The sequence below is a fragment of the Lissotriton vulgaris genome, chromosome 12 (genome assembly GCF_964263255.1).
Source record: "Lissotriton vulgaris chromosome 12, aLisVul1.2, whole genome shotgun sequence".
Taxonomy (NCBI): domain Eukaryota; kingdom Metazoa; phylum Chordata; class Amphibia; order Caudata; family Salamandridae; genus Lissotriton; species Lissotriton vulgaris.
In genome coordinates this window covers 440,300,674-440,313,341 of record NC_141700.1, presented here as the reverse complement: position 1 = coordinate 440,313,341, position 12,668 = coordinate 440,300,674, and the positions used below count along the sequence as shown (strand labels likewise).

The window sequence follows — 12,668 nt, the reverse complement described above, 5'->3', positions numbered from 1 at the left end:
TCGACGAGAACCGGCTTCCCTGGCACCTCCGACCTCTACCCACGTCATCAGCTCAGCTGTGATCTGTGGGTGCGACGAGACCTCGAGGGACCGGCCATCATCAGAACCTGCACGCTCTTAAAACCAGCACGACCATCGAGGTAACTCTCTGGTGAGTGCTCTGGGGTCCGAGAAGCCCCGACCCTGAGCCGCTCCAGCACCGAAGTGCAGTCTCCCAGCATCTCCACGATCTGCGTGGGGCCCTTCTGCTCGCTGCTCAGCACGTTGTCTGGTCACTAGCCGCTGGCTTGTGCCCTTCTGTGACGACATCCGAGAATCATCATTGCTGGTCTGGTTGCTCCAGACTGGCCCTTGCTTCCATCTTTGCGAGAAGCACCCCGGACCCTCCTGGTCCAACCAAGACGCCATCTTAGGCCCACCACGTGGCCCTGAGACCTGCCAAGGCTTGTTGCCCCATCCTGGGCCCAGCGACGCCGACAGCACCATCCTTCGTGGGACAGCTCGCACCTCCACCGTGGTCGCCGACAACGCCTCCTGGTCCGTGAGACTGCAGAGCCTAGCGTCGCCCACTCACCTGGTCGAGGTGACGGCCAACCGGTGCCTTCCTGGTACCCTCTGACTACTGGCTAGTAGTACGAACTTGGTCCCCTCTGCTTTCAGGTTTCATCAATCTCTGATCCAGGCTTGGATCCCTACGAACTATTCATCACTGGTCGCCGGCCAGCAACTCCTTTCCTTCCGGCTCCTGGCTCGTCAGCGAAGACCCCGACGCCTGTAAGACTTGTGCAGCCGCAGCCCTCGTGGCTAGGTAACTCGGCAGTTCGGTGCCTGCATAGCCTCCTTACTCTAGGGTCCCGAGTCCCTCGCTTCCGACTTGCCTTAACCTTTCCGTGTCCTCGGACACTTGTTTAAACGTGCACTTGAAGTATTTGCTAAAGAGATTTGGTTGTGCTTAGTACCCTGTCCTCATAAAGAGTACAGGGCTGTTGTGATTCTTAATAAATATACTGTTTATTTTCATAACACTTGTGTGGTGTCCTTTCACTGGGTGTTCAAGGGGTACATGTGTGGTAAACAGCTAGCTTAACGCGCCCTCTCGAGTCTTTAGCCTTAGACTGCTCGTATCCACGCTACTAGGATAGCTGGTCTATAGGTTGACTTACAACCAAACACCATAAGGGTCGTTGGAACGATACATAGCGGTCGCTAGAATAGCGAACGTTGCATATCGGGCCAACTTCTCACAGTTGGTTTCGCGAGTTTGATGGCGTCCTCACCCGGTTTCTCTGGGGAGGCGGGAGACCACACTTATCCCAGGCACACTGTCGTATCCCCCCCTTTGACGGGGGTGTGGGTGACCAATCTCCACCTCTACTACCTCGCCACAAAACTCATCGTCATCCACGACTGGTATGTGGACGGCTGGTCCGACACTGCATATCGCGTGTCGGACTTCACGCAGATCCAGGCGTTTTTATACGGTAGCCCAGTGCCACAGGCTATACCCCCGGTCACCAGGACGGTGTTTCTGGCCTGGCGAACGGCCCTACGTCACGTGAGGTGGGACCGGACGCTCACTCGGCAGATGCGACTTTGGTGTGGGTCCTGGATGCAAGAGGTCTTGTCTCTGCAGGGGTTCCGACGTTGGGACCTCATCGGGGTTTCAATGCTCGGAGATGTTTGGGTGGGGGACCACATCTGCTCCTTTGCAGAACTGCAGCAATGCCAAGCCCTTCCTCACTCCCAATTCTATAGATATCTGCAACTTAGACACTCCCTCTACACCCATGACTCACCTCCTGTCTCCCTTCCAGAGTTCAGCCCGCTGGAGGCTCAGGTGATGATGGGGAACCTAGGAAGGGGGGGGAGTGTCCCACATATACCGGTCCCTCGTGAACAATGGTCCCTCTTCCCTAGATTGGCTCAGGGCTCGATGGGAGGGTTGGTTGGGCTCCCTAGAGGAGACGGACTGGAGGGATGCACTCATGGCGCCCAAAACCCTGACCACATCCTCCAAGTTGCGCCTGGTCCAACTGTATTATCTCCACGCGGCATACCTCACCCCGACACGTCTATTTCAGGCCCGGTTGAGACCCTCTCCAGCATGCACACGATGTGCCTCCGTCCCTGCCGATTTTTACCACATGGCATGGTGCTGTCCGGCTTTGGCGCCGTTTTGGAAGGGGGTGGAGCTTGAGCTTACGCAGGCCCTGCGATGGGAAGTTCCCCATGATCCGATGCGTATGTTGTTGGGAGTGTGTGATGGCTTAGACGGCTCTAGGACGGACAAGCCCCTTTTGGGGACAGCTGTGGCGGTGGCCAAATGAGACATAGCGGCGCACTGGTCCCAGGCCAAGGAGCCTACTGTGCAGAGATGGAGGAAGGGAGTGGACTGGTGAGAGATCCAAGAGGAAGCCCTATTGGAAGCCCGGGGATGCCCCGACTTATTCAGTCAAGTGTGGGGTAAATGGTTTAATATGATGCCACCATGATGATCTGCCTTCATTTTATTCTGTGTATAACTGTCATTAATGTATGGATTGCCGTGCTGATCCCTGATGGACCACACCTCCCGCTGTCAGCAATATGTCCGGACATGTTCTTCCCAATGATTACTGAACTACAACCAATGAATTTTCCATGCTGTTATAAATCTAATAAAGTTGATTATCAAAAAAAGGACTGCTCTACATACAAGCAAAGCCAGCAGCATGAATTGTGAGGCATTATATCTTGAATTAGAACATTCCAGTCACCAGTTGTGCCCCTTCCGACTGTGTGCAAACGTATGCAAATGCGTGCAATTGTCCTGATCTTACCTTGCAATGAGAACAACAAACTCTGCCACCACCACTACCCCGCTCCTCCAGACACATTAGATCACAGCTCAAAGATCACTACCTTTTTGTTAGGGCTGTCATGTTAGACCGTTTGCTTCTCCTCTGCCAGTTTCGAAATGTTACATGACAGGTACTGCTGATATGTGTACTGGTTTGCAGTCATAAGTCAGCATGCTGAAAAAGGCAGAGTGAGCAGTCCGTCCTTCCATGGTCGGTAAACTGAGTACCATTAAATTGGGCAATAGTATCACCTGTTAATTACAGCGCTTAGAAAGGGCAAAGGTGGCATTGTGGTTCTGGGAGTTCTGAACCTGTGTTTTAAATGTCATGATTCTGTTATGAATTTGGTATCAGTGAACCGCAAATAATGAATGCGTTATTCATGAGTATTTTCGTCATGTTACACCAATGGATTCACTGTGCATTTGAAGGTTTTGCATTGAACACTTGGGTTTCATCTTGTAAATAGCAGCCATGTTATTCGTTGCCCTTACAGTAGGCTCTCCCCATGGCAGAGTAAGCATTTAAAGGACATAACCTTAGCATGGGTTTGTGCTGACTTCTGCATGACCTGACGACAGCTGACCCTGTTGCTTGAGGCTAACCTCCCAAGCCAGTTCCTTGTTCAGCAGCTGGCGCAATAAAGTTCAAAGAGCAGGACATGTCCGATCTTTTATGGCACTATTCCCACCGCTCCTATCTCCGTCCCATCTGTTGCTGCCTTTCCTTTAAGACATGTTCATCGATCTGGTTGAAGGTTTTATGGTGGGTTTGTCCGGCCTGATGGAACAGGAAACCAAGCATGTGTGCAATTCTTTTCTTAGCCTGGACTTATCCTGAAAGTGGTGCTTTGTGTGCACGTCCTGGGAGTGACTAATAATAATAAGAAATGTGTGTGCCTAGAGCACAATTTTCTGTATAAAAGGCCTGTGCGAAGGCCATGCAGCAGACTCTCTCATCCAGTTGCTTTAAGCGTGGCTGGGCGACGGAGCCTCACAATTAATGATAATAAAGATGTCTTTTCATATTTCAGATTCTGTGTTGATTTCTTTGCCACTTTTGAATGGACTACTTATTGGTAAGAACCCTGAGAAGGAGTATTGGAAATATTTGGTTTCTTCAGTTGGCGCCCAACTCGGGGCTCATCATGAAGTGACTACCTGGAGGAGAGATTTTTTTCAGAGAACAGAATTCTGCTGGGGAAGGCAAGAAAGAAATCCACTAAAAGAGGTACTCTGTGCACGGAGGTTCTGGGGGATTCTCTGTCTTTGCGGCCTGGCATATTTTTGATTTTTCTGACTTAAAACTCTCCAAAAGATGTCACTCCTGACTGAGCAACCCTTTTTGGCGCAAGTTTTTTTAAAGAGACTGTTAGTGCAGTTAGAAATTGGCAGTTAGAATTTGGACATCTATTTCTTTGGTACAGCTGTGATAAGTATTTAAGTGGGTCGCTCCCAGAGTCCTTAGTAGTTGACACTTTGCTGGTGCTTTTGTCGTATGCACCTTTGCGAGTGTTTTTGTTGTTGACGCTTTGCTAGTGTTTTTGTCGGTGACACTTTGCTAGCGTTTTTTTGTTGCATGGTTCCATTGCATTTGTGGTTCTTAGTACTTGATTCTTTGTTGTGTTATTTGACGCCTGCAGACGCCAAAAACCGAGGGTATTTGTTCTTTGCAGGGACTTGGTAAATCCCGTAACCCTTGAAGTTTGATGCTGGATTAGTGAGCTATATGATGCCTGATCTTAGCGAATTTGGAGCTTTGTATTGGCCAACTTTGTATTTGTTTGAATTAGCCGGCTTATCTAAATAGGTTAGATTTACAAACATATTTCTTCCTTGGTGATTTTTGTATCCGCAGGGAACTAAAATATGACACAATACATAACAAGGATGCTTTACTCTGTATAATTTTATGAATGGATATGCAGAACGATTTTTGGTGTTCTGCCAGCTGCAGCTAGTGAATTGAGCGTATTTTTGGTTTTTACACTGTTGAGCAGTGTTTCTTGTAAATATGACTTACAGCTACGTATAGTCCGGACTGTCCTGTTTTCGTTCTGAGTGTTGATTTGTGGGTTTAAATGTGTGTTTGAATGCGTGGTTAAAATGTGTGTTTACATGTCTATTTTGTTTTTGAGTTTTGTTGTACATTGCGACGACGCGATTTACAAGAAATGGTTGGAGAGCGCTGTATTGTGTGTCCTAAATGTTTTCAACACTTTCTGTTTATGTCTGAAATGTGCTCAATGTGTGTGGTTCACATTTAATGGATTTAAATAAGGCCCCAGCCAAAAACGAAATTACATGTTTTTGCAGAAATAAATGCATTTACAGCGTTTTCACTTAAATGCACTGTATTAAATGTTCACAGGCAAAACGTTTTTAGCTGCAGTATATTTGCATAGGAATGTTTCTTCAGCCAGCAATTTTTGTAGTTCAACACGGGTGGAATTTTGCATGACGGCCCTTTTACATGACAGAGGCCCCAAAAGTGACGCAGAATTTGACGCTTTTTAAATTAGGCATATGCGCTCAGGTTTGTGAGTAGATGCATCTAAATAATAGACAAGGAATGTAGCGGGCTCTTATATGTAAAACAATCACAAACAGAAATAATTGGGTATTATTAGAAGACAAAAATTATTAATTATGGAAAAATAATTCATAAAAATTAGTGCTACCAAAATCGTTTTTTAATATTCATAAAGCTTAACACTCATGCTATGACCTCTTAGCATTAAAATGTGATTTGCGTTATGTTGCATCACTAAAATGACAAGAATACATGTGTATAAATTCGCTTGCTATAGGCGCAAGCAAGCTCATTTTTATAACATATAAATTATTATTTTCAGATACCTGACTCTTGGATTATGTAATAGACTTTCTAGTAATCCATATTCTGCAAGAAAATTGTAAAATATTCATTTTGTAATGCCCAAAATCAGAAAGTCGATTTTGAGTAAATTCACTGTTTAAACTGCATTTTTGCTTTCCTTAAAGTGTCTCAGCCTTAAGCAAATGCATGCATTTAGGTTTTGATATAAGGTTGTGCTTTCTTGTGATTCAGTGGGTTAATGTGCCAGTACACAGGCTTGTTTTCATATCAGGATTGGAGGTTCTACTTTCAAGCTAGGCCTACGGACAGTTTGCTTATTTAACACTGATGAAGTGTGTGCCATAGGATTGCAACAAGTAAATTACTCTAAAAAACTGGTCTGTGTGTCTTTAGCTTTTGAGACAAATTGACAGTGAATGTAGTCTAATAATATGGGAATAGTGATAATTTTAGCGCCTAAAAAGAGAAATTATTTTTTTAAAATAGCTTGAATTATTGTTGATTAGATCCAGCCTACTGGCTTTGTCAGCTCCACTGTGGCAGAAGCTGGGGGCTGGGAGAATCTGCAACAGCTGGCTCAGCGCGCTCGCTGAGATGTTCTCTTTTAAGTGTTTCCCCATAAATTATGGAGAAGGCCCCTCATGTGTTGCCATTTACAGCCTTTTAATTAGGCCTTTGTTTCCGAGGAATGCAGAATGCCCTCTCTGCACGGGCTGCTAAAAGTGAGGTTTCTGGTTTCACGTGGTAACATGAAGGACCTTGATTTAAATGGGGAGATGAAAAGGGGTTTCTTTAAACATCGTGTTAAATGCTTGGCAGGACTGCTACAATGTTTGCTAGCTGTGTTTTCTTTTACAGAAAACGAAATGATGCATCCAGTTTTAGATAAAAATAACATGCAGCCTTTTTCACACATTTTGAAGGTTATAGGTTACAGGCCTACGTTCAATACAGATTTGCTCATTAACAGTTAAGTAATAAACAGTTATTTTTTGTGTATGGTACAATGTTTTTGTGTTGTGTATTTTTCTGTTTTTGCCAACAGATTTTTTTCATGGATTGTTCTTAAGAAGAGAAGACACGTGAGTTTGGCTAATTGACAAAAGATGTGTTTTTGCGTCATTTCTTTAACAGAAAAAAAATGTACATGTTTCTGTTTGAGGTATTTACAGCTGTCATGACATATTATATTTTGACAATTGATCTACAACTGCGTTGTGCTCAAATGTCAAACGCTGGGTATAGAGTTTGTATGGAATTTTTGACCTGACAATTTAGACAGGCCCAAATATTGGGTTTTTGGCTGCAGGTTTAAAGTGCATAAAAACACATGCCATGGTGCTGCATTTTTTTGTATGTTTTTACCATCACAAGTTCTCCTGTGTTCTGAAGTGGTCCGTATGACGATATGTACCACTACACAATTATTGGATGAATTTGGTATAATGATACATTTCACAGATATGGTTTGCATACTGTGAGGAAGGATGGCAGCACTTTTACCAGTGCATGCCTACCTTTGGCTATACATTTGGCTGTATTGAAAAAAAAAACTAAACAAATAACGGGTTCAAAGTGTATCACCTGATGTTACTTACTGCTCATTCTATTAAAGGAATAGGCAGCCCTAAATTGTTATATATCCTTGATTGGACCTAAGGATAGAATTATAGATCTGTGACTCAAGGTGACCTAATTTTTATATGGCGTTATTTAATCAGGTTTTGTTTCCCAAATAGCATTTGGCTTTGTCCCTTGAAAGGAAGCCAGGTTTCATTTTTTCTCTCTGCTGTTCCGCCCCTGACCAATGTCGCATTATGCTTAGTTATTAGGCATTTTTAGTTGTGTTTTAGTTGTGTTCTAATTCCATTTCCTTTTTCCCATATTCCTTTCACCAGTCAGCCCATTTATTATTATGGGTGTATTGTTTATGTGTACACTTCTAGACCGTAGTTATGTATTAGGGACCCCCATGTTATGTAAAATGTTTTTTTCCCCCCATGTTATGTAAAATGTTTTTTTCAGACTGACTGTCAAGGTAGTGATAGGCTGGTTCCAATGTCTATTTTTAATTTTTCAGCTTTCTTGTGTTCCTGCTGCTTTAATTTTTGGTGGGATTAGATGTGTTCTAAACATGCAAATACCAGGACTTTCTAGTGTTTGTTCTTTGTCTTCTCATTTGATCATTAGCCTTTTGTATTGCATAGTGCACTTAATGCACATTTTTAAAGGGACTTTTCTTCATGTCTTTGATAATGTGAATGATGTTATCTTTCTATTCGAGATGTTCTAGATAAGGAATTTAGGAACACCTAGGCTTAGTCATTGAGGGAACACATGTATTTACCCCATTAGACAATGCCACTATGTGAGGAAATTCGTTTTGATAGAATTCCTGTGTAGCTATAGATGACAGAGAATAATGAAAAGAACATACCTGAAGATTCTAAAGATACTGTTTTGCCCTTTTGCCTTTGCTCTTGTATTTTATGCTCATGGCACATTGTCACTCCCTTGCAGATTGCAGGTCACCTGCTTGCCAGTCCTTTTGTTAAAACACATGAACTGCTTTTTGTGCTTGATTTGAAGGAAACTAACAATTGTGTTACATATCCTGCATCACTAGGGTCCTGCTAAGATCTTCCAGAGTTAAAGGAAGAGTGATTCCCTGCAGACCTGTGATCAACACTAAGCTCACACCCCATCAGTGACCGCTCTAAGATGAACAGATTTCCTGGCTCTACAATTCTTGCAACAAGAAAGTCGCGAACGATCATCAGCGCGACATCGGTGATTCCTCCAAAGCAAGGCATTTGATTTGCGAAAGGCGTTGCAGAAGAAAGGAGGAGCTGATTCATTTATTTGTTGTTTGGGCTCTGTACCTGTTATGTGCTGGAAAACCTCTGTCAGTGTACATTCCCTTGAGCCCTTGGCCCGAGTTTTGGCCACATTCACACCTCTTTTGCTTTGCACCAGTGGAAAGGCAGTGCACCCAAGGATCCACGTTTGGAAAAAGGCACTACATTCTGGTGCCCAGGAGAGAGCAGCTTGAGCATCCTCTGACACTAAATGATGAGTGTTGGAGTCTGAAAGTGCTGCTGATTTTGCTAAATAGTGCTTGGATCTGCACAAGATGCTTTGTGCCCTTGATCAATGAACAGCACATCATTTGTAGTGTCTGCCACCAAGAAGAGACACTGGTGCATTGTTTTGAAACACTGAGACTTTCGAGTGAGCTGTGAGTGTTTTCCCCGAGCGGCACTCCAACTAAACAGTATTGTCTCCTCATGAAAGGCCTGACTTGAAGAGGCCCAACGCGAAGAAAACACTGGAAGCGGATCTGATGGACTTTGGGTATTTTCTGTGAGCTTATATAGACTTGAAGTTTGGAAAATAATTTTTGCTGCTTTGCTGGCATTGTTTTAAAGTACTATTCTGTTTAGTAAAAGCAGAATAAAGTCCACTCTCTGTGGAACAGTATCCCTTCTCATCTGAGAGCATTGATCAGGAACACCATTGTTTCACTTAAACATATAATGAATTACTGAAATGCGTAGGAAGCAATATAAAACGTTATTAGATAATTCTATGATTTGCTTTCTGCTTAGGACTGCGCAAGTATTACGCATTTGACCTTTTGTTGTTCTTTTTCCCTTGCTGAATTGTATTATGTTTTTTGTTAAATTTTTGATTGGTTACCATTTGCCAGTTGCAGGGTCACGTAGGAGTACAAACGGTTCAGTTTGTGACCTGAGTAGTGGCAGTAGGCCTGCAGGACCTGCAGTGTCCCTATGACCTGCTAATAATCACAGCTGATGTACTCTACCAAGATTGCGTGAGCGACATTAGAAAATGGAGATTGTATTGAGGAATGACGATAAAAAGCAAGAGATGAAAAACAGACATTATAGAATATTGTTCTCTAAGTGCGGTATAGCTCTATCTATTTTAATACTTTTATGTATTTTATTGGCTACTATATTTTGGTTTGTTTCCTTCTATACAATTGACGTCTGCACCAACTTCCCAACATACTCTTTCTGTTTCTTCACATGAGCTTCATATTTTTCCTGAACATGAACTGGTTAGGTCAGAGTTTACTGATAATTCCTTTTGTACAGTATTTACATCAACACCAGCTAGTGATGAATATAGCCATGGTCTCAGATTTAGCATGAGTATAGGTTATTGCCTATGTAAGGGCAAAAGGATGCTCTGTGGTTCTGGGAGTTCTGAACCTGTGTTTTAAATGTCATGATTCTGTTATGAATTTGGTATCAGTGAACCGCAAATAATGAATGCGTTATTCATGAGTATTTTCGTCATGTTACACCAATGGATTCACTGTGCATTTGAAGGTTTTGCATTGAACACTTGGGTTTCATCTTGTAAATAGCAGCCATGTTATTCGTTGCCCTTACAGTAGGCTATCCCCATGGCAGAGTAAGCATTTAAAGGACATAACCTTAGCATGGGTTTGTGCTGACTTCTGCATGACCTGACGACAGCTGACCCTGTTGCTTGAGGCTAACCTCCCAAGCCAGTTCCTTGTTCAGCAGCTGGCGCAATAAAGTTCAAAGAGCAGGACATGTCCGATCTTTTATGGCACTATTCCCACCGCTCCTATCTCCGTCCCATCTGTTGCTGCCTTTCCTTTAAGACATGTTCATCGATCTGGTTGAAGGTTTTATGGTGGGTTTGTCCGGCCTGATGGAACAGGAAACCAAGCATGTGTGCAATTCTTTTCTTAGCCTGGACTTATCCTGAAAGTGGTGCTTTGTGTGCACGTCCTGGGAGTGACTAATAATAATAAGGAATGTGTGTGCCTAGAGCACAATTTTCTGTATAAAAGGCCTGTGCGAAGGCCATGCAGCAGACTCTCTCATCCAGTTGCTTTAAGCGTGGCTGGGCGACGGAGCCTCACAATTAATGATAATAAAGATGTCTTTTCATATTTCAGATTCTGTGTTGATTTCTTTGCCACTTTTGAATGGACTACTTATTGGTAAGAACCCTGAGAAGGAGTATTGGAAATATTTGGTTTCTTCAGCATGAAGTGTTACATATCAAAATGCATTATGAAACTGGCAATGTCCCATTCTGAATTGGCATAAATGTGTACTCTGTGCGTCATGGCTTGAAAACCACTGTAGCCTGCAGTGTTTTTGGGCATCAGGGGTGTGCTGCATGATATTTTTGCCTCCATTCTGAAGAAGCATGGCTGGCACCGAGACTTGAAAGAAGACCTGAGACTTCCGCCCGCCCGACCTCAAGTGGTGATAAGAAAGAGCTGTGCACGCCTTGGACGTAAGCATATGTGTCGAAGTGCCTGAAGACACTGTTGTACAAACTGCGAATGGCTAACCTTCAAACAGAAATGCTAATGTCTTCGCTTATAAAACTTAATAATAAAATACTTCATAATGGGGATTTGGGGGGGTGGCCGACCAACGGGAGGCTTGCCCCCCCGGGGATGTTTGGGGCACCAGGGGAGGGGGGGGGGGGAGGAAGCATGACACAAGGGGCTCGCCGTAGCGGCGCTCTTTGGGCTGGTTGGGCTGGTTGGGCGGTTTTTGGGCTTCTTTTGGGCTTGGGTGGTTTAAAACTGGCCATTTTGTGTCACCGCACACTGTTTGTGGTGCGGTGACACAGCAGCCAGGTCACAGGCATTTTTTGTGGCAGGGTTTGGGGCCTAGCGGTGCTTTGTGGCGGCGGTGCGCGGTGTTTCCGAGCCGTTTGTCGAGCGTTTGCCTGACGTGCAGGGTGTGCAGGCAGGGAGCTGGTCGGTGCGCTGTGTCAGCGGTAGGGGGCGTTGCTGTGTCGCGATGGCGGACTACTCGGACCCGCGTGTGCTGGAGGCGCTGAGGCTTCTGACGGAGGCGGGCCGCATGGACATAGTGAGGCCCGACCTCAAGGTAAGGCTGCCGCGGCGCGCAGCCATAGGCGCCGCGGCAGCTGTGGCGGCGTGCGACCCGCCGAGATCACGGGCGGCTCAGCGGGGCGGGAGGGGGGGCGGGGGTGCGAGGGGGGGCGGGAGGGCGGCGGACTAGGCCCCGGGCAAGGCGAAGGGGGGGGCTCAGAAGGCCAAGCAGAAGGGGCGGAAGAGGCCCTTGGTATTTGTGGCAGGGGGAGAGGGAGCGGGAGAGGTGGGTGGGGGCCGCGAGGGAAGCGTGGCTGTGGTTGAGGCAGGGCCGGGTGGCCTGGGGGGCGTGGGCGAGGGGGGAGGGGACCGGGTAGTTTTGCCTGGGGAGGGTGGGGGCAATGGAGGGGGGGGGCAGGGGGATGAGAGTGCGGAGGGGCCCCCGGGGGGGAGGGTCCCAGTGGTAGCGGGGAGCAGGGGGTGTTGGTGGCGGGAGGGCTGGGGGGGCCGGTTTCGCCGCTGCTCATCGACGAGACGGATTTGGAGGATGAAGGGGTGCTGGGTGGGGGGGGGAGGACACGGAGCTGGACTGGAGTGGGTCCACGGCGGAGGAAGGGGGGGCAGGGGCGAGGGGGCGGGCGTCGCCTGGGCAGCGGGGGCGGGGGGTGGAGACGGGCCGGGTGGGGGGGCAGGGTGGGTCGGAAGCGCTGGGGGGAGTGCGCGGAGGCGGTGGCGCGACGGGCGAGCGGGGTGGGTCGGGGTGGGTCGGTGGGAGTGGCGGGGGCGAGTCGGGGGGAAGGAGAAGGGCAGGGGGTCCGGGCGGGCATGAGGCGAGCTTTGGGGGGGGGGTGGGGGGCAGTGGTGCGGCCTGGGGTGAGGCAGGGGGGGTGGGGCGAGGAGGGGGGGTGGGGCCGAGTTGGGGTCCCGCGGGGTGGGGCGGTCCAGGGGAATGGGCGGTGGAGGGGGGTTGGGAGCTGGGGGGAGGGGGGGTACCGTCGTGGCGTGGAGGTCATTCGGCGGGGTGGGGGTGGGGTGCGGCGATGGGGTGGGGGTTTGGCGGAGGGGGCGGCGCGTGGGGGGCGAGGGTGGTTGTTTTTACCCTGGCATGCTGGACTCCACCTTTTTTCCTT

At 47.0% G+C, this 12,668-nt stretch overlaps 1 protein-coding gene across 1 annotated transcript in view; it reads right to left on the bottom strand.

The window, feature by feature from the left end:
* LOC147674136 (inactive hydroxysteroid dehydrogenase-like protein 1) overlaps nucleotides 1-12,668 on the bottom strand; it is a 522,374-nt gene that overhangs the window by 59,285 nt on the left and 450,421 nt on the right. The window lies entirely within an intron of this gene.